Source organism: Gorilla gorilla, chromosome 1, assembly GCF_029281585.2.
Source record: "Gorilla gorilla gorilla isolate KB3781 chromosome 1, NHGRI_mGorGor1-v2.1_pri, whole genome shotgun sequence".
In the NCBI taxonomy this organism is placed as follows: domain Eukaryota; kingdom Metazoa; phylum Chordata; class Mammalia; order Primates; family Hominidae; genus Gorilla; species Gorilla gorilla.
In genome coordinates, this window is record NC_073224.2 from 30,704,212 (window position 1) to 30,727,570 (window position 23,359).

Below are 23,359 nucleotides of genomic sequence, written 5' to 3' on the forward strand. Positions count from 1 at the left end.
GGTGTAATAGGAGCAGAAGAAGGCAACCTCTGTGCCTTTTGCTTAAAAGGAAATTGCTTGTCCTAAATTTCTGTTCAGATAACCACGAGTTAGGTTAACTATGCAAATGACACAACACCTTAGAGGAAGGCAGGGAAGCAATATGGAGATAAAGCAGATGGGCCAGATCAATCATTCCTCTTGTTGGACCACTTATTCTATGAGAAAGAAACTTTGCTTATTTAATCCATTATATATTGGAGTTCCATTTTTAAGGGATCTTCTTTTATATGCTAAATAATATAGACTTTCAAGTAGAGATATCCAAGAGACAACTGCCAACACTGGTCTGGTTCTCCAGAGGCCTAGGCTGACAAGGGAGCACTAATATAAATTAGCATGTAGACAGTAGTAGTTTAAACCGTGGGAATAGACCAGAAAAAGAAAAGCAATCTGAAGACATACCTGGATTTGCATCCTGGCCCCACCTCCTATTAGTTATGTGATTTTGACTAAGTTACCTCTAAAAGCCTATATTCTATAGGCCTGTAATGATACCTGTATTAAGGTATCTAACTGCTACAAAATATCAATCATCACATCTCAGTAGCTTAATACATTGAAGATTTCTTACTCAGATGAAGCCCAGGTGTATATACAGGAGGACCCAGGCTTCTTCATCTGGTGGTTCTTCCTCCCCTAGGATCTTAAATTCCTTCATTTACAATGACTTTCCTTCCCTAGTCCATGGTGGGAAAGGCACACACACTTTTTTTTTTTTTTTTTTTTTTGAGACAGAGTTTCGCTTTTGTTGCCCAGGCTGGAGTGCAATGGCTCGATCTTGGCTCACTGCAACCTCCGCCTCCTGAGTTCAAGCGATTCTCCCGCCTCAGCCTCCCAAGTAGCTGGGATTACAAGCATGGCCTGCCATGACCAGCTAATTTTCTTTTTTCTTTTTTTTTTATTTTTAGTACAGACGGGGTTTTTCCATATTGGTCAGGCTGGTCTTGAACTCCCGACCTCAGACCTCAGGTTATCCGCCTGCCTCGGCCTCCCAAAGTGCTGAGATTATAGGCGTGAGCCACCGCGCCCAGCCAGCACACACACTTCTTAACCACTTTAGCCCAGAAGTGACATATATATTTCGTTGTTGAGAGCAACTATTTGATCCCAACTTGATGCAAAACAGCCTAGGAAATGTTATCCCCCTAGCAGTCACTTCCCAGCAGAAAAGCTAACCAATGGAAATGGTGCATGAATCTTTAGTGAAGCAGTGGCTTCAATAATATTCTGCTCTGTTTCTCGTGGAAATGAAAAGGAATAGATGATATACCTAACAGTATATCATGCCTAAGGGGCCCTACATAATGTTAGCACTCATCTTCTGCCTTGTCTTTCTCCTCCTTCCTCCATCCTTTATACACTTGTATTATGTCCCAAATAGGCCTTCAATTTTCCCATTTCAGTGTATTAATTACATTCTTGCCTTTGTATACAAAATTTTAAGCACAATTCTTCCTTTTTCTGCTCCACCAGTTCCACCTCTTTACATGCACGTGTATGTTCATTGCAGCACTATTCACAATAACAAAGACATGGAACCAACCCAAATGCTGATCAATGATAGACTGGCTAAAGAAAATGTGGTACATATACACCATGGAATGCTATGCAACCATAAAAAAGAACGAGATCATGTCCTTTGCAGGGACATGGATGAAGCTGGAAGCCATTATCCTCAGCAAACTAATGCAGGAAAAGAAAAACAAACACCACATGTTCTCACTTATAAGTGGGAGCTGAACAATGATAACACATGGACACAGGGAGGGGAACAACACACACTGGAGCCTGTTACGGGAGAGTAGGGGGGCAGCAAGAGCATTAGGGAAAAGAGCTAATGCATGCTGGGCTTAATATCTGGATGATGGGTTGATAGGTGCAACTAACCACTATGGCACACGCTCACCTATGTAACAAACCTGCACATCTCGCACATGTACCCCAGAGCTTAAAAAAGTAAAGTAATAATTTTTAAAAATACCCATTTTAAAAGACTAGTCTCAAAGAAATCTCCTGGAATAAGCTTTCTCTAATTCTTCATGGGCAGATGAAACGCCTTTGAGCCACTATCACACCACATATAATAACCTTTACATTTAGCACTTTCCAGATGTTGGTTTGATATAACAATATGTGCACTCACCTTCCCTGACTACCTCTGAGCCTAAGATGTAAGCTCCCTGAAGGCAGCAATTGCGTTTAACTCCTCTTTGTTCAAAGTGATTAAAAAAGTAAACTGAATCTAGACTTTGAACGGAAGACACCAACACTTAGAGATTTGAGGTCTCCTAGCAATGAATGAAGAAATAAACATTTATTCCACAACTCTGGAAAGGAGGAAAAAAGCAGTTTGTCTCAAGTATTTACTCAGGTGGTGACTACCTAAATTACTGGGATAGTACTATATTTCTTGATTTCACCTTGTAAATCCATGAGGAAGCATGTGTGGCAAGACTTGCTCATGAATAAAGCATGTACTTAACGAACAATAAAGCAACATATCTTTAAATATTATGATCCCTAAGAGAAACAAACAGTTCTGAAGAGGCTTCCTTAAGAACTCTCCACGTTCAAGAATCAAGGTGGTGATGTGGCAGTTTTCTGGGTAATTTGATAAATGTCAACAACCAAACTATTTAAATCCATCCATCAGATGAATACACCACTCTTGAGTTATCTGAACACTTGCCAGGTCACTTTGTTCTACTTAGATATAGCCACTGCCTGAGGAAAAGAAAAAGAAAGAAAAAAACCAAGGTAATCGGGCTTAGGTAGCTAACTGAAAATGCCTGTATTTTCCTTTATCCACCAATGGTCCTCATAAAAGTAGGCAATACATAGAAAGGAGGTATGTTTCAGCAAATAAACTCATTCTATGCCCCTAGCCAAAGGTTGAGTATCCCTCAAATAATACACAGCCTTCTGTGTAAAGAGATGGTATATGATCCCCTCTCATGCTTCTCATGCTGCCCTTCTCACACCAAATGGTCTAAAATGGCCTCAGAATTCCTGAAGGATGCTAAAACAACCCTTCTGTCTTAACCATCACCCAGCTGAAGAGACCAGAGACATATCCAGGGATCCACTCCATTTCTAAATTCTCACTCCAGGGCCTCTGAAGACAGCTCAGGGCTGATCTGTATCAAGTCTGCCCATTCCGTATCCTAGATCCCAGTGCTTGCTAGGTTATCAGAACAATACTACACTGGGGAGGGAGGGCAGTGGGACTCCATTTTTATAATATACTCTATATCCATACCAGTACCACAAGTGTACTGGGCCTTCCAGGGGTCACAGGATTTCACTGGAGTATCCTGTATAGCACTAGACCTAGCAGTTGTTGTCTGTACGAAGGATGCTGTGATAAATCTGGAAAACATTACATACCATAGTCCTCTCTCAGATATTTGCAGTACATAATAGTACATACTAGACTCTGAAACTTCCTATAGTGAAGAAATCTGTTGAATCCATTGTTTCACAAATGTATTTGTCTACAAGAAAAATCTTCAGACAAAACACTTGTTGACATCTTCCCTCCATAGATTGTGAGTTCGTTCCATGAGGTCAGGAACCATGCCATTTTGGTCATTTCTTTTCCTCAAGTGCTTAACATAGTATTTGATACTTTAATAAATATTTGACAAATTAATGAATATTGTATGGAAGTAGGGTCCCAAAGAACCAGCTTTGTAAAACTATAAGATAAAAACATGGCATATCTATGGAACACCTCAAGTAAGAACAACCTCACTGAACTGGAAGATCACTTTGAATCTATTTAAATCCCAACATGTAAGGCAACATTAAAAATATATTGGTATTTATTATTATCATATGTGGTCAGACAACTTCTTCTTTCCTCTCAAACTATCTTTTCTTAGTATCAAATTAATCTAACCAAATATTTCAAGATGTTTGGTATCTAGATCCCTGATGCTTGAATTTGCTGTGTATGAGAACCTCTTGTGGGTATTATTGAAATTTCTGAGGCCCAGGGATTCGGTATTTCTAGAGCAGGGCCCAGGGCTCTACATTTTACACAAATAACCCAGGTCACTCTGTCATAGGATTTTGGATGGAATGCACTCTCAGAAAAGCTGATCAAGAGATATTGTAGTAGAGGAGGCCTGAACTTGTTATCAGAGGCCTAGGTTTGAGTCTCAGCTCTGCATCCAGACTAGCTGTGCAGTCATGGGCGGTAATCTCTAAGCCTCACTTTCCTCTCTGCGGGATTCAAAATATGTTTCTTTACCTACCTATCTAGCTACCTACCCACCCACCCCATAGCACCATGTAGGAAAAAAGTATGTATAAAACCCTGCCTTAAAGCCTAACAGATACTTAACACATGTTGTTCAATAAATCAATACATTTGCAGTTATTTCAACATTCTATAATATTAAACAAATTATATCACACCAAGTGGTACAGGGCAGAAAGGTTTTCTGCTGGTTATTTAGACATAGATAAAATGCCTGAACCAACTGTGCTGTATACACCCATGCCATCAGCCTGGCAAATCCCATAGTACACTTGGCCCATGTTTATGGAAATATTGTTGGCCAAATCATGGTGAGGGTCAAGCTATATGACATTGGTCACAACACATAGAATATTAAAATATTTCTTCTGCTTGGTACCAGATCTTCAAAAAGCAGACTCTTTAATCTTAAGTAGGCAAATAGCAGGAATTAACTTGGCTTGGTATAGACACATGTACAAAGGGAAGGTTCCTGCTAATCGAGTATCCTCATCAATAATAATTAACAATTGTTAAAAAATTAGAGTGCATTGGAATACATGTAATGATAATATGGTACTCTACATATCCAATTATCTCTCCATTCAAGAGACCTTTCTGGAGCCCACAGTACTCAGGCTAATTGCTATGAACACTGCCCAACTGCATTGCATGAATACTTTGAAAGCATTAGACATTGGGTTGATTGTTTCCCAAATTTGTGGCATATTCTGAAGCCTGCCTTTTGAAATAGATGTGATATTACTTATTATTTACCTTTTGTGCATAAAATAAGGAAATAAATTCTATAACTGAAAAATCTCTGCCTAAAAGATTAATTATTAGAGATTTCTAATTATGGGGTGTCAACTATATTCACGGTATATTGATTTATATCCATTTGCTTTTTGTGTTGGTGTTTCTTACTCTTCTGATTTTAAACACTTAATTGTAAATGCTTGTTCAAAGTCTCATTGCTCTGTGATTAATGCTAACAGCAAGAGAACTTTGCAAAGCTAAACTTGTGCCACAATGTTCATTTTCTATGTTTATTATTGCCTTTTGCTTATATGTTTTGGTTATAAGCTATTTTTCGTGCCTGTGTCTTACGTTAGCAGTAACAAACGTGATTAATGACAGGACTTATGCAGGTAAACAGGTGAATAAATCATGCCAAGTTTGGTGACCCCATCAAAAGATGGCCTTGAAAACTCACCTCCAGCTGATGGTTGCCATAAGAGAATGCAGGAGAGCAGCCACAGCATTGCTAGACCTTCCAGTGTTTCAAGAGAAGTCTAATGCATAATAGGTACTCAATAAGTATTTGTTGATTCAATAAAGAGATTCAGATTTTCATCTGAAATCTCTGGATTATTTTATTCTAAGCAACATAATGTGGTAAGTAACTGAGAACATGGACTCTTGAATCAGACTGCCTGACTTAAAAACCCAGCTCTGCCACTCATCAGCTATATGACCTCGGGCAAGTTATAGAAAAACTCACTGCCTCAGTTTTCTAACCTGTAAAATGGGGGAAAATAATAGTACCTACTTTGTAGAACTGTTTCAGTTAATTTTAAAATATTTTTAAAATCTTGGGAAAATATCTAGTAGAATGTAAGAGCTACATTAAAAAGGAAACACACTAAAGCTTCCATTTTTTTAAAATAAATATGTCTTATATGTAGAAAACATTTTCACATATGTTATTCCTTTTTGTCCCCACAATAATTATCAGATAAAGGTGTTATTCTGCAGATAAGGAAACAGAATTTCCCTTGGGATCCCTCAGGATGTGTTCAGGTGACAGCCACACATGTGCTTGCTGGCCACGCAAGAGCACTGTGCACAGGTACTTAGGCAGTATCCAGGGGTTTGCCCATTAGCACACTCCATAAAATGACAAATGCAGAAATTTGATCCAAGACCTCTAGTGGACAAAATCGGAGGTCTCCAAACCAGTGTCCACCATAAGTCTTCTTACTCAATAACTAACTAATTAAAATAAAATGAAGATCTCATCCAAACCACTGCATTCGTTGTTTTCAATCAATAAATTAATTACCTAAAGGCAACCAATTTAAAATAATAGGCAAAGCCTTTACATTTAATAATGTCCATTGATATCCTTACTCTTTTATTAAGTTTTGTCTTAAAAATGTTTTGCAATGATTTAGTTTCTCTGCTCTCTGACTTCAAGAACTTTCTCTCAGTAACTTTACAAGCATGTCATCTGACTACTGTGGCCTATGAGTTAGAAACTGCTAAATTAGAAACACCCTGTCAACCTTTTGATTTTCCTGGTTATTGTTGGTTTAAGGCAGCTCCTTAATGTTATTTAAACAGAGGAGACTATTTGAAATTTCTTGGTAGATGAATTTGATAATGATAATTTAAAAAAAAATAACTACTGTCATCCTGAGATAAAAGATCTCATTCATAGGCTAGACACCTTATCTGAATAACTCAGGACTTCTTCGAAGAAAAAGGTCAATGTAGCCCCACCTGTTTCCTTTTCTTGAACAGCAATAACTTTACATACTCCCTGATAATCTGCATTTGGTAAAGTTGATTGGGCATTAAAGAAGTGTCTTCTCTTTACTTGGGTTTTAAATTTTTGTTTTGTGTTGTGTTTAATCTGAGTCTTTTCATGGATGTGTAATGTCTTTATTGTTAAAAATAACTACCGCTATCTCCTCAGGCGGGGAGGTAGGAGGATCACTTAAGCCCAGCAGTTGGAGACCAGCCTGGGCAACATAATGAGACCCAAGTCTCAAAAAAATACTACTGGGAATTCATCAAAATTAAAAACTTCTATGAATAACAGAGCACTATCAACAAAGTATTAAAAAAACCCCACAGAATAAGAGAAAATACAAATATTTGCAAATTATATATCTTAGGGTTTAATATTTGGAATATATAAAGAACTCTTACAACTCAACAACAAAGAGACAAAAGTCCTAATTTAAAAATCGTCAAGACTCTGAATAGACATTTCTCCAAAGAGAATATACAAATGGTCAATAAGCACATGAAAATATACTTGGCATCATTAGTTACTAGGAAAATACGAATTGAAACAACAGTGAATTACCACTTACACCCACTAGTATGGCTATCAGAAATAAAAGGAAAATAAATGTTGATGAGGAATGGGGAAATTAAATCCCACATACATTTTTAATGGGAATGTAAAATTGTGCAGCTGCTGTGGAAAGAAGTATGGTTGGTTCCTAAACAAAGTTGGACCCAAGAGAGCAGAAAACATATGTTTAAACAAAACTTTGTACACAGGTGTTCACAGCAGCATTATTCATAATAACCACAAAGTGGAAGCAACCCAAATGCCTATCAGCTGATGAATGTGTAAACAAAAGGTGATATATCCATAACATTGAATATTATTCAGCGATAAAGAGGGATAAAGAACTGACTCATGTTACAGTATGGATGAACCTTCATAACAAATGAAGTTATATGAAGATAATAAGCGAAAGAAGCCAGATACAAAAGGCCAAATGTTAAATGATTCCAATTATAAAATGTCCAGAATAGGCAAACCCATAGAGACAGAAAGCAGATTAAGGCTTGACAGTGGCTGAAGGGGAGGGAAGAATGAGGAGTGACTGTTTACGGGATGAGGCTTCCCTTTGGAGTGATAAAAATGTTCTGGATTTAGATGGCGACGATGGTTGCACATCATGGTGAATGTTGTAAAAAAAAAAAAGCCACTGAATTATATTGCTTAAAATAGTTATGATAAATGTGATGTTATGTGAAGTTTACCTCATTAAAAAGTAAATATTAACTTGAACCCCCAGTAGAAGAAGCAAGAAGCTTCTTCTTACTATACAAAATAATTTCACACAATATATCACCCAATGATTTTAAGGAGTGGAATACTACATCTAGAAGATAGCAGCTGACAGGTTGTCCTTATTCCCTTTATTTCATTGTGCCACTTATCATTTGCCCTTTGATCTTGAATATCATTTTTGGTTTGTCACTTTCATAGCAGAAACTGCAACTTTACTTATTTATCTATTTATAGAGAGAGGGGGTCTCACTATGTTGTGCAGGCTGGAGTGCAGCAGTGGGATCCTAGCTCACTGAAGCCTTGAACTCTGGGGCACAAGCTATCTTCCTGCCTCAGCCTCCTGAGTAGCTCGGACTACAGGCATGCACCACCATGCCTGGCTAATTTTTCTTTTTCTTTTTTTAGACAAGGGATCTTGCTATGTTGCTCAGGCTGGTCTTGAACTCCTAGCTTCAAGCAATTCTCTCTCCTGGGCCTCCCAAAGAGCTGGGACTGCAGGTGTGAGCCACTGCACTGGTCCCGAAATGTCACCCTTCCTGATGTTACATCTCCACTTCCAAATGTTCACTGTCAATAGTTTAGCTAATTTGGTAATCATCAGTTAATGAATATGTGTAGGAGTTTTCTCTCTTCTAAATTACATTAAAATGTTTGATTAAAAATAATTGAATATTAATTATTCTGGTAAGAGGGGGATATATTTTTTCAGAAATCAGTAACTTGAATCTTCTTTTAACTTATATGGGATCGATGAATCAGAAGCAATGATGTATCTGACAGAAAAAATAAAGAACATTGGAGACAAACTAAGTATTCATCAAGCCTTCCTGAAAAAGAACACATACATTTTCTTCCACGAAGAAATGCCTTTTATTGTCTTTTTTTTTAACTATTAAGACGTTAGCAATAAAATATAGCTTAAATAAATGGATCAGTAGAATATACTATATTGCCACGAATTTAATTTTTCTGAATTGTAAACTCCCGTCAAACAGGTTGTACAGGTGGATATGTTGAAAACAATCTCACTTAAACACATACTTGTTAAAGCAATTAAAGGCAGATTCAGTTGGATTAGAGAATATAATTCTGAAGAAGTATGCTAAAGTTAAATGAAAAGTTCTGAAAATAAGTTCAGTTGTCCATTAATTGCAAAGGTCCAATTTTCTGAAGCTATGTTAAATACCCAAGCTATGATTTTTAAACACCTCAAAGAAAATTTCTACATAAAAAGGCATGTTTATCTTTTATGACATGTCTATTTAAAGGTTAATATGACCATATTTATTAATGACCAGGTTTATTCCAAATAGTCAGCAAAGAAAAACAAAACAGTGAGCAAGTATTTGAATAATTCAAGTTAAAAAAATATCTTCACTTTGATCTCAAGCATGTGTCTAACTCAGGTGAAAGCAAAGGCAGTTTTAGCTAGAACTACCTGGAGAATTGAAGAGGGAGTAATCCTGTCCCACAGAATCCAAACATATCTGGTTCATGTGCTGTTATTGTAAGGAAATTTGAGAAATACAGCAACTGAAACCAACCTGTTGAAGGTGACCAAGAACTGGATGAAAGTAAATGCTTTTATTTTATGTCAAAATGAAGTGAGATATTGGAGGGCACAGAAGACTTTGGAGGTTGTATACGTATTCAGTGGTCAACTTCTAAAAATGCTCAGCCAGAATACAGCCCTGAACATATGGCTAATACATAATCGGAGAATTCTATTTCTTCACTTAAGGGGAAAAATTTGAGTTCAAATTGGTGAGACCTAATAGAAAAGTATCAAGTTAATTGAAATTCCTTGTCAAAGAGTCACTTAGTTCTCTGGGTTCTCCCTAATTCCTTCCCTCCTGCCATCTGGATTTCAGGCCTCAGCTCTTTGCCTTGAAATGTGTAAATTTGATGATCAAATAAAATCCTGGAAGGAGACCATACTCAGTTCCTCTAGACACTGACCTCTTAGAAAAAGAAATCCCAATAAGGGAGGGCACAAGATTAGGAAGACCCCATTGCTGGAGCTCTGGAGTTGCTGACCCAAGAAAGATGATGTTGGGGATCAGAGTGGAAAAGGAGGGAGGAAAGGAATTGTTCCAACTTTTAGGAAAAGTTTAGCCATTGCCTTCATCTGTCCACACTCAGTAATTTTATTTTTTTAATTTTGTAGAGAGGGAGGTCTCACTGTGTTGCCCAGGCTGGTCTCAAACTCCCAGAGTCCAGTGATCCTCCTGCCTTGGCCTCCCAAAGTGCTGGGATTACAGGTGTGTGACACCTTGAGCTAGGCCAATTAATTCTGTATTCTAGTCAAAGGAGTAGCTGGGAAAAGGGAGAGGAACAACTGGGATTGATTCTCAGGCCATTTTAGTACCCAGATGACACAGCCATGCTGGTAGAGAAGGAAGGATGGTGGCTGAGGAATTGCAAGTGGGATTGAGAAAGGTGGGGAATTTCAAGGCTCATAAAGCTATCTTGTTCTGGGATGGTTCAAGCTGATTATCGCATCCCTGGCAACTTAGCAGCCAGTGGCACCACGAAAAACACAATTTAGGAACTGTCAAGAGATTATGCTCTGATTATTGGTAAAATGGTGGCTGCCACTTATAACCATGATTTAAGGTCGGTCGTCTAAGAAAAGCAGGGCCTGTATGCAGATGGGCACAGGTACCCACTTCTGTCCAATTCCACGTGCATGGACACTCTCTTGTTGCCTCTTCTTGGGGGTTACAGGTGCATGGTTACCCCCTCCTTGCCTCGTTTTGGGGGTTACAGGTCACAGATCTGAAGTATTTCTAAGAGGACAATTCCTCTTTCTGCCATTTTCCAGAGTTGCTTGAAAACGAGTTAATTTGGAGGAAATGAAATTTCTTCTTTCTTCACTAACTGATTTGGAAACAAATGGGCCTCTCCGTTCTCTGTCACCACCTCCCTTCCATACCCCGAAAGTTCCTTGTCTACTTTTGTCTACATGGTGGAAATGTCATCTTTACTCACAAGGAGAAAAGAACTTGGGGTCCTTCCTATCTAGAGCCCCAGACTGTGAGGAAAGACCCAGGGCTCTAGAGGTCAGGCCACAGAGGCCTAGCGCGGGAAGGACAGGCCAGAAAGGAGCCTGCTGTTGGGAGCGCGAACTAGAAAGCTATGGCCAGCATTGCCGCATAGAGAGCTGAGCGAGTGAGTCTCACAGCCAGAGCAAGTCACTTTCCTAAGCGACGGAAGCTCCCGAGTTTTAAGATCACGTCAAAGGCGGGAAAAGCCCTAATGCTTCACAAAATTCTTGAAAGCGGAATGAATGATTTAGACTACAAACACTATGCTCCCGCCGCTACCCAGGAGCCTGGCGCCTAGCGCCCCATCTTCAGGACCCAGAGTTTATGCTAAAGCAAAATTGCCGGAGGTACTGGGAGCCCACGCTCGGGCCTTCTCCAACTTTGGCCAATACTTGAGCGACGCGTGTCATAGAAACATTTTGGGGATGGGGTATCTAAATGTGTCTGAGGGTCCTTGGCTAACTAACTCCTTCACTCTCGAAAGTCCTGGGCTTTTCAAACTGAACAAGGTGGAAAGAAAGACAGCTAGCAATGGTGTTTTCCTTTTTTCTTTCTTTCTTTCTTTCTAACTGTGCTTTTACTTTGAGTCTTTTCCTTCTCTCTTTTCCTCAGTACTTCTGCCTTTCTTACTTTGACCTGTTCTCTCCTTCTTTCCTTCCCCTCCCATTAGGGCTTAGGGCAAAGATCAACAGCTAAGATAAACCCTCAGCCAAAGAGCTGAGCGCATGTACTGTTGGGGAATGGGGCTGAGAGATACTGAGACATCGCACCTCCAGCACCTGAATTCTAACATTTAGAGGTCAGAGCCACCGGTTTCTGCCTATGAAGATGTACTAAGTTTCGCATCTACCCATATCCCCGAATGTGGCCCAGAGTTAGTGGCAGAAACTTGTTTCTGCTTTTAACTTGGCAGTTGAGTTTTGGAAAGCGGTTTTGGGAGGGCCAGGTTGAGAATCCGGGCAGCTCCGGGCCAGATGTGGGCGCCCCGGGTCCTGTCTGAACCAGACTGCTGCTGCAATGTGAGCTCGGGAGGGAACTGGGGATGCGAGCTGGGAACAGACCGCGCTCCAGCCCCCATGGTTTGTGACGGGGAACTTCGGGCGCACACACCCTGGGGAGTAGGTCTCCTCCAAATGGCACCGACACAGACTGGCGCTGGATCTTCTCTCTCTGCTAATCTATCCGCAAAGACCGCCCGGGCACTTTTGGGGGAATGTGGCCAAAAGGGGACTCTAACTGCGACATCTACAGAGGAAGGAGAAACTGGTGGTGCCTAAGAAGTTGATCCCCATGCGCGCAGTGAGGGCACAGGGCCCTGCGCGCCAGAGAAGCGAAGCCAGCGGTCTCCCCTTACTTGTTCTTAATTCCTCCCTACCCCTGCTCTGGCCTCTCATTTTCGGTCTCATGGATCCAAGCCCCGAGGTTATTTTCAGTCACAACTTTCTCCACACCTCGTACCCCCAAAAGTGTACCTCAGCTCAGGCGGGAAAGGGCACTTTGACCCGCCGTGCGCGAGTTTCCAGCCAGCCGCTGCGCGCCTGAGAGAAAGAGCGCCTGGCTGCGGCTCCGAGCGCACAGCTCTTCCCCGCGCGTTTGGCGCGGCTGCGCTTCTCTCGCTCCGGGCTGAGGCTCGAGGAACCTCGCCAGCCTGCTGTGGTCCCGTCCCCTTGACGTTTGATTTCTAAAACCGCATAGTCTGCGGCTCTGGCATTTAGAAAAAGAGGACAAGGTCAAGGCCTGTGGACCGACCGCCGCGATCCGCTTGCACCTTTGCTCTCACAGCAAGCGAGTCCTGGCCGCAGCCGCTGGAAAAAGGTGCCGCAGCGCCCAGTTTACCTGGAATTCAGGGACCCGACCCTGACTATTTCCGGCTAGTCCCAGCCTCTCCTTCCTCTCCTTTCCCCGCTTTCCGCCCAGGGCGGTTCTGAGATTTTGATTAAGAGAGATCTGTCCCCGCACCGCAGAGGGATGGTGCCAAATGGCCAGGCTTCCTGGGCACTGCGTCCTCATTCCCAGGTCAGAGCTACTGCGAAAGGAAAGGTCTCCATCTGGACTCACCTCGTCCCCTCCCCCAGCGCGCGGGGCAGCCCTCTAGGGCCAGCTCGGGCACGCGCTTTTCCCCCTCCTCACCCGCTACCCCGCCCAGCCCCATACAGTTTTATTCTTTATGAAACACACACGCCCACCCCGCCTCCCACGTAAAGGCCAGTCTTGACTCATTTTGCGCCCAGATGCAAACTCAGCTGGAAGTTGAGGGTAGGGCCAAAGAGGTGAGGGGAGGGTAAGAGATACAGCGAAATAGAGAATGAGAAGGGAGAAATCAAAGGGGGAGGAGGGACAAGAGAAAGCGTGTGGAGCTGGAGGTTGAAGGGGCAGAGGCGGAGGCCAAGGACTGAGCAAGGGGCGCGCGCGCGCGGCGGCGGCGGCGGCGGCGGTGTTGGCGGCGGCGGCTGCAGGGCGGCTGCACCTCCTCCCAGCCTTTTCGCCCGCGCGCGCGAAGCGGGGTCAGGCGCGGACTCACATTCACCGACTGCAAACTGTTTTCTTTGCCACTACCAGAGGGTGTTTCGGGGCTCCCCACGGTCTTCTCCCTGGCTGCTTGCCGCGTGAGAGCAGAAATAAAACAAATCACGGGACACGACGGAGTCGGGCCGTTGGGCGCCTCCGGGATCGCTCTCACTTTGCACTCGGAAGCGGGCGCGGGGATTCGGGCTGCCGCGTGTAGCCTATAAATAGCAAACTTTTTGACCGAAGCAACTAACAAATAAGAGGAGCAGGCGTGCATTTTGCTCAAGATCCCCCCTTTTCCGGGGACGACCTTACTCCCACCCCCGCCCCCTTTGCAGTAGTTGTGAGGGGACAGATTGGGAGAGAGAGATGAAATTTAATTTTATTAGAATTTACAGTAGTGGTGTTATTTTTTGCGGAAGGGGGTAAGAATCTCGCCATTTATCTGACCTTCTCTACCCACCTACCTTTGCTACCCTTCTCCCCCACCCAACAACTGGCACTGGATGGGAAGGGCAAAGAGCGGAGCTCCCAGGGAGGGTGGCTGTTGAAGCCAGGGGGCGGAGGGCGATCCGGAGCCGGGTTTCTCTCTGGGAGTACCGGAGTGAGTGGGAGGGAAAGGGAAAGCAACGCCAGGAGTTGGCGTTTTCTTGAGGTACTGGGACAGGAATTTAGGTAACCCAGAATTTTAGATGGAAGCGCGAAAGGTGAGTGCGGAAGGCACAAAGGAGTTCCTGCAGTGCAGATTTCCTTTCCCAGAAGCGACAATAACCCACTCAGCAACTTTACTTCAACCCTAGGCTCTGGCCTACCGGGAGGGCAAACGCGGGCACCTGGGTCACGTCATCGCTTGCTTGGGGGCGCCAGCTCTAGCGTAAGCCTGAGCTGCGGGATAGCTCCGTGGGGTTTTGCCATGGGGTCTTGCTTACTAATCACCCCGCACGCCCTCACCCCTGCCCCTGGACGCCCTTTTGCTGCACCCGCTCACATCTGCAGACCCAACGGATGGGATCTACTTGACTGGGATTCCTGAACACAACTTACTGCCAGCCCTTCCCCTTTCCTTTTGGCCAGGCCGGATTGTGGGTGGTGATTGGCTCAGTAGGATTTTCATTTTCATTCTAGGTGCTTCCTTAAAAATAAAGACCCTTGAATATAACAGATACTCGCTCCATACACCAAACTCCCCAGTTCCTGAGGTTACTACGCTAAATTTATCCTGAATGTCGCACAGAAACCAGGGTCAATAGGACGATCAACACGGATGGGTGTGGGGATTGAGGAAATTGGAGATATTACAGCTGGCGCCAGGTACCGGGAAAGGAGAGTCCGCAGATGCAGGGACGTTGCTCTGCTCCTCTTTGGACGTTCTCTGCCTCAGTGTCAGGCCTGCGAAGTGGGAGTCAAGCCCGTCCCGTGGGCCTAAAGCGGCTAGTAGCTGGGGGGGAGGGGCGGGAGCCGGAGGACAGTGGTGCTTTTTCTTTCCAGTGCCCCACCTCTGCCCAATGCCAGCAGCCCGTACACTACACAAGAGGTCAAACGCCTAACCTCTACTAGTACCCCAAAGGGAAAAAACCAAAGAGGGTCCCCCATGCAGTTTATGTAGTGGCGTTGCTGACCCAATCGCGCCTTTCCTAACACCGCTGCCCACCAGTTACCTCCTCCTAAGACCGCTTCCCACTAGTTACCTCCTCTTAAACGCAAAAGTTACTCTGTCCCAGAATCCAGTTTGGAGAGTGGAAAAATGCAGAAATACTAAGGGGGCTCAGGCAGTAGCTCCCCCTGCGGGGTGTGCCCACCGCCCACGGCTCCACGCAGGCGTTTGCGCGCATCTCCCTTTCCAGCCCCCGCGAAGACCGCGCCCGGGGCTCGACAGCTGACGGACTGCCCTTTCCAGGCTGCCCCAAGGGCCTGGGAGGCTGCAGTACCGCCTGTCGGTCCCGGTCCCGAGCGCGCTTGTTTAAGAGTTCTCAAAGACGGGGTTGGAAGCAGTACAGACGTCCCCGGTTATCGCTGCCGGGCTTGTGCGCCCCACGCCACCTACCTGTCCGGCCTTCCCGCTCCAATTGCTGACCCGTTTAGGGAGCCCGGCCTGGAGCCCGCCGCCTCCAGAGGAGCCCGCCCTCGCCCTCCCCCGCGCGCCTCCGCTCTCTGGGACGCCCGGCCAAATGCGGGGCGGTCTCTCGCGGGCCATTGGCTTGGGCCACCGTTCCGAGTCAGCTCCTAGGATTTCCCCAGGCTTTGCGGCCCCTTTGTGGGTCTAGGCCAGCGCCTCACCTTCCACCCTATTCCACCTCCAGTCCCCTTAGGTGCCCCCGCATCCCTCCTCCAGAGTCCAGGCTTTGAAACTGCAGCAACTCCGCAAAGAAAGCCTTTGGGAAAACCTCCTAGAGGGCCGAATGTAGAGGTCGGGTGGGTGGGTGGGTGGGTACTCGCGGCATTTCTCAAGGTTCTAGGTGTTCGTAACTAGGGGAACAGGCCCTATGGGGGCAGAAATGACAGACGCACGAACAGCGTCTCTGTGGCTGTCTGCAGCGCGAGGTTCACGTCTATTGTTTTATGCCTCCGGGAGAGCTACCCCGCGTGATAGATCTTTTCAGATCCATCACTGGAAGAAAAACCCTGGTGATAACGATTATCTCCCGCTCGCGCTATCTCGCCATCGCCCCAATTCATCTCCCTCTGGCTCTAGCCCCTTGGGGAGACGAGGAGGGCGAGGCGCTGGCAGGAGGACCGGCCAAGCCGCTGTCCTCGGATGGAGAGGAGAGGGAGAGGCACGAGGCCACCTCATTCGTCCCTTTCCGCTTCGGGCTGGGGAGACAGAACACGGAGGGTTTCTTTCTCCCTCTGCCAAGCCTCACGCTTCTTTCAAATGATTTTAGTCTGGTGCTACGGTCTATCCATATACATTTCCAATCTCATGGCTCATAAACTATTAGCAAAATGGTTTCATTACTCACCTTCTGTATCCTACAAAAGGGAGAAAAGAAACGAGCGGGAGGAAGGCACAGTGGGGGCGGGGGACAGTCGTCGGACACTAGTTAACAATGATGCCTCCGGTGTTTAAATCATAGCTCAGACTGCCTTCTTCAAGCCGACACTCAACAAATCTGGTCTGTTTCCAAGGATCTGTAGCCGACCCCTTCTCCCCCTCCCCCTCTCCTCTCTGTCTCTCTCTCCATCCATCACTATCCATCTCTCCTTAATACTTGGTATTCTGGAAGGACCAGATGAATAGCGAGATACTGCAAATCCATTATTTGCTTCATTAGGTGTCATCAATAAGGCACGCCCTTTAGATACGACACACATAATTAATTGGTTAGATTTGCTATCCCTGGCCTCCTTTTGGGTGGTGTTGGTGATGGGATCGTGTGGCATCCCTGAAACCAAAACATGTTAAGACAAAAGTCTAGGTTGATAACCAAGAAGTTGACTTAGAGGTCGGTGTGGCCTTAAGGTGCCCAACTGGGCACCAAGTCCTCCTCTGGCTTCTGCAAGTGGGGAAGTTGCAATGAACGATGTGTGGGAGTGTGGGTGAATGTGGGCGTGCATAGGAGCGCCTGCCCCTGTGAATGTGTATAGGCAGGAGAATGAGGCGGGTTGGGCCGGGGGGTGCTAACAGATTTCAGAGAGAGGGAAGATGAAGTCAACAGCTGTTACTCAAGGTCTTTGGTGGATTCTGAGAAGTGTAACACACACACATACATACACACAGTCAACCCAAATGAAAACACAAATAGAAGCAAAGTGACACGTGGAGGCCTGAGAACCTAGGGCGAAGGGCTAAATAAGGCAAACTGCGGGCAGGCGGGAGCTGGCAGATGCAGCCTTGGGCCAGTGGAACCTGGACCTGCTCCTCCGATGAGGTCGATGATGATATTAGGTGTCTCTGCGAATACTGTTAATTTTCATATAAATATTTTTAAATCTAGAATGACTATCACTCCCCCTCCAATACATACGTACTCTTCCCCTGAACTTTTTGAAAATATAAAGGACGCTAGGCAAGTGAGCTTGCGGTAATTATCCCTGGATAGAGAAACCAATCTGGCTGGGAGAGGCCCCTCTGCAATCGCCGGCGGCGGCGGCGGTGCGCGGGCCCGCGCAGAGGCCGGGGACTTCGGGCGCTTGCTAGGTCACCGCGCCGCGCGACCGCCGCTCGCCGACTATTTAATATACATGGGGTGGGAACGGAGCGAAGCGGATCTCCGAGCCTGCCTGTCCTGCAGAAAAAAAAAAAAATCAATTTGCTATTTATTTTTGAAATATATAGATTTAGGGAATTTTTTTTTCCAGCTCGACCCCCTTCAAGAATGGCGGCCCACATTTAATTACGTCTTTTAATGACTTTTCCCTTATTTGCCATCGCTATTCCACGTTAAGGGCGGGGGAGGGGTGGAGTTTCTTTGGGGGGTTTTCAATTCTGGTATCTTCAAAAAGATTTGCCTTATGTGTTAATTGCATGCTGTTAAGCACATCTGGGACTGTGTGCTGACCAACTCAGACCAACTTTTAATTAACACATTGACCCGGAGAAGAAGCAGCCGCCCAGCCTCCCCCTCTAAATATGTATATTAGCCACGCGGAGGCGGCTCGGCCCGCGCCGCCAGATGCAAGCGAGGAATTGCCTGCGTCGAGGGGCGGGAGGGGGTGCAAATTGCAACCGTTCTCTCTTTCTGTGAGCGTTTTTTCTCGCCTCACCTCTAGGAAAACAACAAAGAAAAAGAGTAAATGACCGGCTCCTGAATCAGGCTTCTTACATGCTTTAGGCGTGACTTGACCCCAGGCAGGGGGCTTGGAGGAATGGGAGGGAAGGCCTGCTAGAGCTATTTTCTAACCAACCTGCCTTGGGCCTGAGTGACGACTCCAGCCTGGGCTCTTGGAGTGGACCGAGTTCTACTAATGAATATGGGAATGCCCTAGGATCCTGGTGGAAGGAGAGAACGAGCCACTGATTGCCTTTTGCGGTTCTGCTCTTCCTCCTTCCAACCTCCTCGCCTCTGCCGGAGGCTCTCCGAGGCTAAGCCACAAACTCTAGGGCTCCGGGTCCCAGAAAAAGGAATACTTGTGTTCCCCCCTCCCCCACCCCTTCGCCGTATCCCTGCTTGGAGCACGCTGTAGTCAAGATAGGGTAACGGAAATGAGTGGCTATTTTTAGGACTCCAGGCCCTTTCCCAGAGGTCTAGGCTATTCAGGGGTGATATTTAGCAAAGGCCAGTCAAACTCAGGTTGGAGGGATAAATAAACCTGGAGCACAGCAGAGATGATGCCGCCTGCAGATATGCAATTTCACCCTAAGTAATTTCATTCAGGATTGATGGCGTTTCACTGGAGTGATGCCTTCAAAGTGAGTGCCTAGGTTGCTTCCCTGTAGAGCACAAATGTGGGTTAATCCCCAAATACGTACTCATTTTCTCTTTTCGCATCTAATCTCAACTGCCTCGCTCTTCTAAGTGCTTAGCTTCTGCACACAAGCCTATAAAAAAATGTCAGAGTGGTATTCCTTCTCCCAGCCATAAAGAAGTTGGAGTGAATCACTCCCAAGTTACCATTTAACGTCCCCTCCAGGTAACAGTTGAAGTTTCCTGTTTGACATTTTTCATTCCCCAATACAGAACTTTTCAATAAATAAGCAGTACTAGCGTGAGGAGAAGCCTATGTCACAATAAATTCACAGCTATATGCTCTAACTATGTCGATGCTTTGGAAAATTTAATGTGACAAGATTGCTCCCCAAATTCCTTCCACCTCTTTTTTTCCTTATTCTTATTCTCCTTTTTTTGCCCTTCTCTTGAGTCTACTTTTCCTACCCACTTATCAGAGAATCTGCAAAATTTGAGACTAAAAGAATAGAAAAGATAAAGACAAGAAAACAAAGTTCTATTACTCAGTATTCCTCTCAGCTCCTCCACATCTTTTTATATTCAGATAAAGGTGTAATCAACCTATATCTTTAGACAGGGAAAAACCAATCAGCAGGTAAATTACAATGTCCCTTTGCAAAGATAAGGCCTTTGGAAAGTTAGCAAAAGTATCACCCAAACCCAGCTTTATTTTGAGTTTTAGTGGGCCACAGCTACTTATTTCAGCTCACAAATTGATCTGCAAAATTGGAGCCCACACCTGATATCCAGGGGAAAACAAGAGTTGGTAACTCCAGTGGATTCTTCTTTTGATTTACTGTGCCTGGTAAGATGTATGCTGGAGTGTTCTGATAAGAAAAAGGAAAAAAAAAAGGAGTCAGCAGTTTGTTTCGGAAACTCTTTTATTGCTGAATATGGTTGCAGGTTTAAACCAAAGAATGTGTTTCTGCTGGGGACATTTGCATGACACATCCATATGCATTAGCAGCTGCACGGTGTTATATCATCAGTTCCTGTGAGCATTTATCTTTTTTTCTCCCTTCTGTCTTTCTCAAAGGAAGTAGGTAAGTGGCTTATAGGAAAACCATATAGACTTTAAAGATGTGTAAATCTTCCTGTTTCCTTCAGGCCCTCAGCACCTAAGTGGCCTGTAACAACCTATTTCTTTGGAAGATTTTGGAATATTTGAAGTAACTAGCCTCGCTGGTTACTTTTTAAAATTAAAATAATGAATTAACAGTGTATGAAATATAATAAAATAATTATCTAGAGAAAGAGGCCTTGATGATTCAACTCTGTAGTCAAAAAAAGGCACTGTCATCAATGTCCTTCTGATTTGCTTAGAGACATTCCAGAGGAACTTTTCATTAGCTAATTCTTTATGCCATCAGTCTTCACTTTTTGATACTTGATGGAGGTAATACATTTGAAGGAAGGTAGCTAAGACCTTGGCATGTCGGCATGTAGTGATGATGTCAGAGAGCACAACAGCAGTTCTGGAAGATGTTTGCTTTCCCAGACATTGTATGATGATGTCAGAGAGCACAATAGCAGTTCTGGAAGATGTTTGCTTTCCCAGACATTGTATGATGGTACAGGGGCCATTGTCTAACATCCACAGCAATTGTCTGCCCTGAATCCTACCAATACTGTATTTCATGTGTCTGATTCTCTGAGAATTCCAGTGGTCTGTAAGCCACAGGAACTACAATGTCAAATTGGAATCAGAAAAAAAATTCAATTCTTATTTTGTCTGACTCAGTTCAGTCACTCAGGGCATTTTTTTTTTAAAAAAAGAAAACTGTGCATTTTAACATTGGGGTGACTAGGAAGTATTTGGACTCAAAACCAAGAGATATTTAAGTACGTTTTTTGAAATCACTTCTCATTTGTGGTCAAAGTCAATGTTTCATGGAATTATTTGCAAATAATCTGAATCATCCTCAGATGTTTCTAGTAAGTCAAATTCAAAGTGTGGGTATATTGCAAAGTGAAACAAAAACCTTACACACGCACACACACAAGCAAACAAAAAGATAACCCTTACCAGGAATTATGATGACTAACAAGATATGCTAGTAAAGATATGGGTTTTCATCCATGTTGTAGTGTTTTGGGCACAAAAAAAGGTATTTAGAAAAAAACGAAATGACAATAATTAGTAAAATGTGCCATCCATTTTTTTCTAACATACTTGGAACTAATAGGCACTATTGTACAAATGTGCATGTGCAATGACACATAAATATGCGTGAGTCTAAATAATAATCTATTTTAATGTCTTGTTTCCAGATGTTTGCAAATACTACCAGTACATTGAATTGACCTAACCAAAAAGTAGCTAAGATCTCTGCCATTCAATTAAATCCTAGGTGTTTTACATATCACATGGAACAACTTTCTCTTGCCCTCCATTACACAAAAGGTTTTTGGCAAAAAACAGCAAACAAACAAACAAAAAAACCTCTTTAACTTTAAAACAGTAATTCAGTATAATATGGGTGAAAGTAAAAACTGTTATTTGATATTATATAATGGAAAATATTACCAACTTCAGTATTTTACTCAACTATTTCAGTGATAATTAGAACATCCAATTGTTGGGGCTAGCTAGCTTAGCTGTTCAGATTAGAACATGGTCCAGAATTGATCCTGTGGTTAATTGTGCCTGTACTTGAGAGTCACATACTGCATCCCTTAATCCAATCAGCCCGTGACACTTGTGTGCCAGAGGTGATTGGAGGGCCAACCAATAATGTAGATGAATCTGCACATATCAAAGAAAAACCTTATTTTAAAAAGAACATATGTTACTTGCAGCATTAAATACAGGAGAGAGGGAGTATATGTTTGCAATTCAAATGAAATCTTTTGGGCAAAATTTATGAGACAGCAGAAAAAGGGAGCAAAGAATACCTAATTGAGGCTACAAAGAGAGCTTAGGCATGATGAAGAAAACTACTATACCTACTTTGATATTGGTATATAATTTAAAACTTTTATAGATAGGATGCTACTACTTCAAAGTATATCTATTTTATCTTTTTAAGGTAAAGAGAAGATTTGTTTGTTTGCATGCTTTGAGCTTGGATATTGACATTACACATTTCTGGAAGTACTAATGGTATCAGTAAACTTAGGATATGGGAGATCTGAAGGAGTTACATATTTGCTTATTCATTTATCTCTTGGTTATGCTTGCAGAATAATTCTATTTCTCCCTCAAAGACTTTGTTATGGGTCATAATATCATAGCCTCTTTGAAATATGATGGCTAACAAAGATAAAACATAGACCATTACAACTCGTCATCCTTGGTTCAGCAGATACAAATCAAAACCAGAGAGAAGCTTTGTTAAGTCAGTACTTAATTCTATGGCCATTTATTCATACACATTTCCAAGAACTATGAGCTAGGTAATGTCTGTGCAAATGCCAATGATTGCAGTCTGGAAAGTAAGTAGCTTAGAAGTCACCACTCTATCCTAACAACAAGTTTAAAAAAAAAAAAAACTGATTGGACTGAAAAATCTACAGATCTTCTTAGATCTGCCAGAGAAATGAAGTCATAGGGCAAACAACTGTCCCAAAAATTGGAGAGACATACAGACAGTTAAGAGAATCATAACTTACTGGAGCAGGTACTTAGGAGTAGAAACCTCTGTAGGAACCAGTGCCAGGGTAGAAAAACCTAAACTGTAATTGACAAATTACTGGAGCTCAATGTGGACAAATCTGAGAGTTAAAGACTCCAAAAACCTCATTTGTAGGTTGGCCCCTACACTTTTTTCTGTTCCTCCTCCTGGAACTCTACCAGGTTCTCACAGTGAATATCTGAGAAAAATCCCCTTGTATGTTCAGCAGGGAGAAAGGAAAAGGAACCATTTTGAAATACTTCAGAGCATTCTGTTTTTCTGAACAAGGCCTAACCTCAGGAGAAGCTATTTTTCCAGAGCCTTATTAGAGTTTTATCAGAGCCTAGTCTACTTGGAGGAAGGGCAACGCCCAACTCCAGTGATCACTAGCCATTGCGTCCAACATAGGGAGGGGTGACAGAGAGTCACTGGTGAAGCTCATAGCCCAGAGACACAGGTTGACCAAAAGACTAGGGCCTAATCATAGGACTATAGAACACTTCCCTTCCCCTAGGCCTTGTCACATTACTAAAGGCCTATTTATTTTAGTTGCTTTTACCCAGTACATCATGTTCACCTTTTAAGGAAAAAATTACAAGGTATACTAAAAGGCAAAAAAGTTTGAAGAGACCGAACGGGCGTGAGAAGGAGTCAGATATGACAGGAAGATTGGGATTTTCAGATCAGGATTTTTTTTT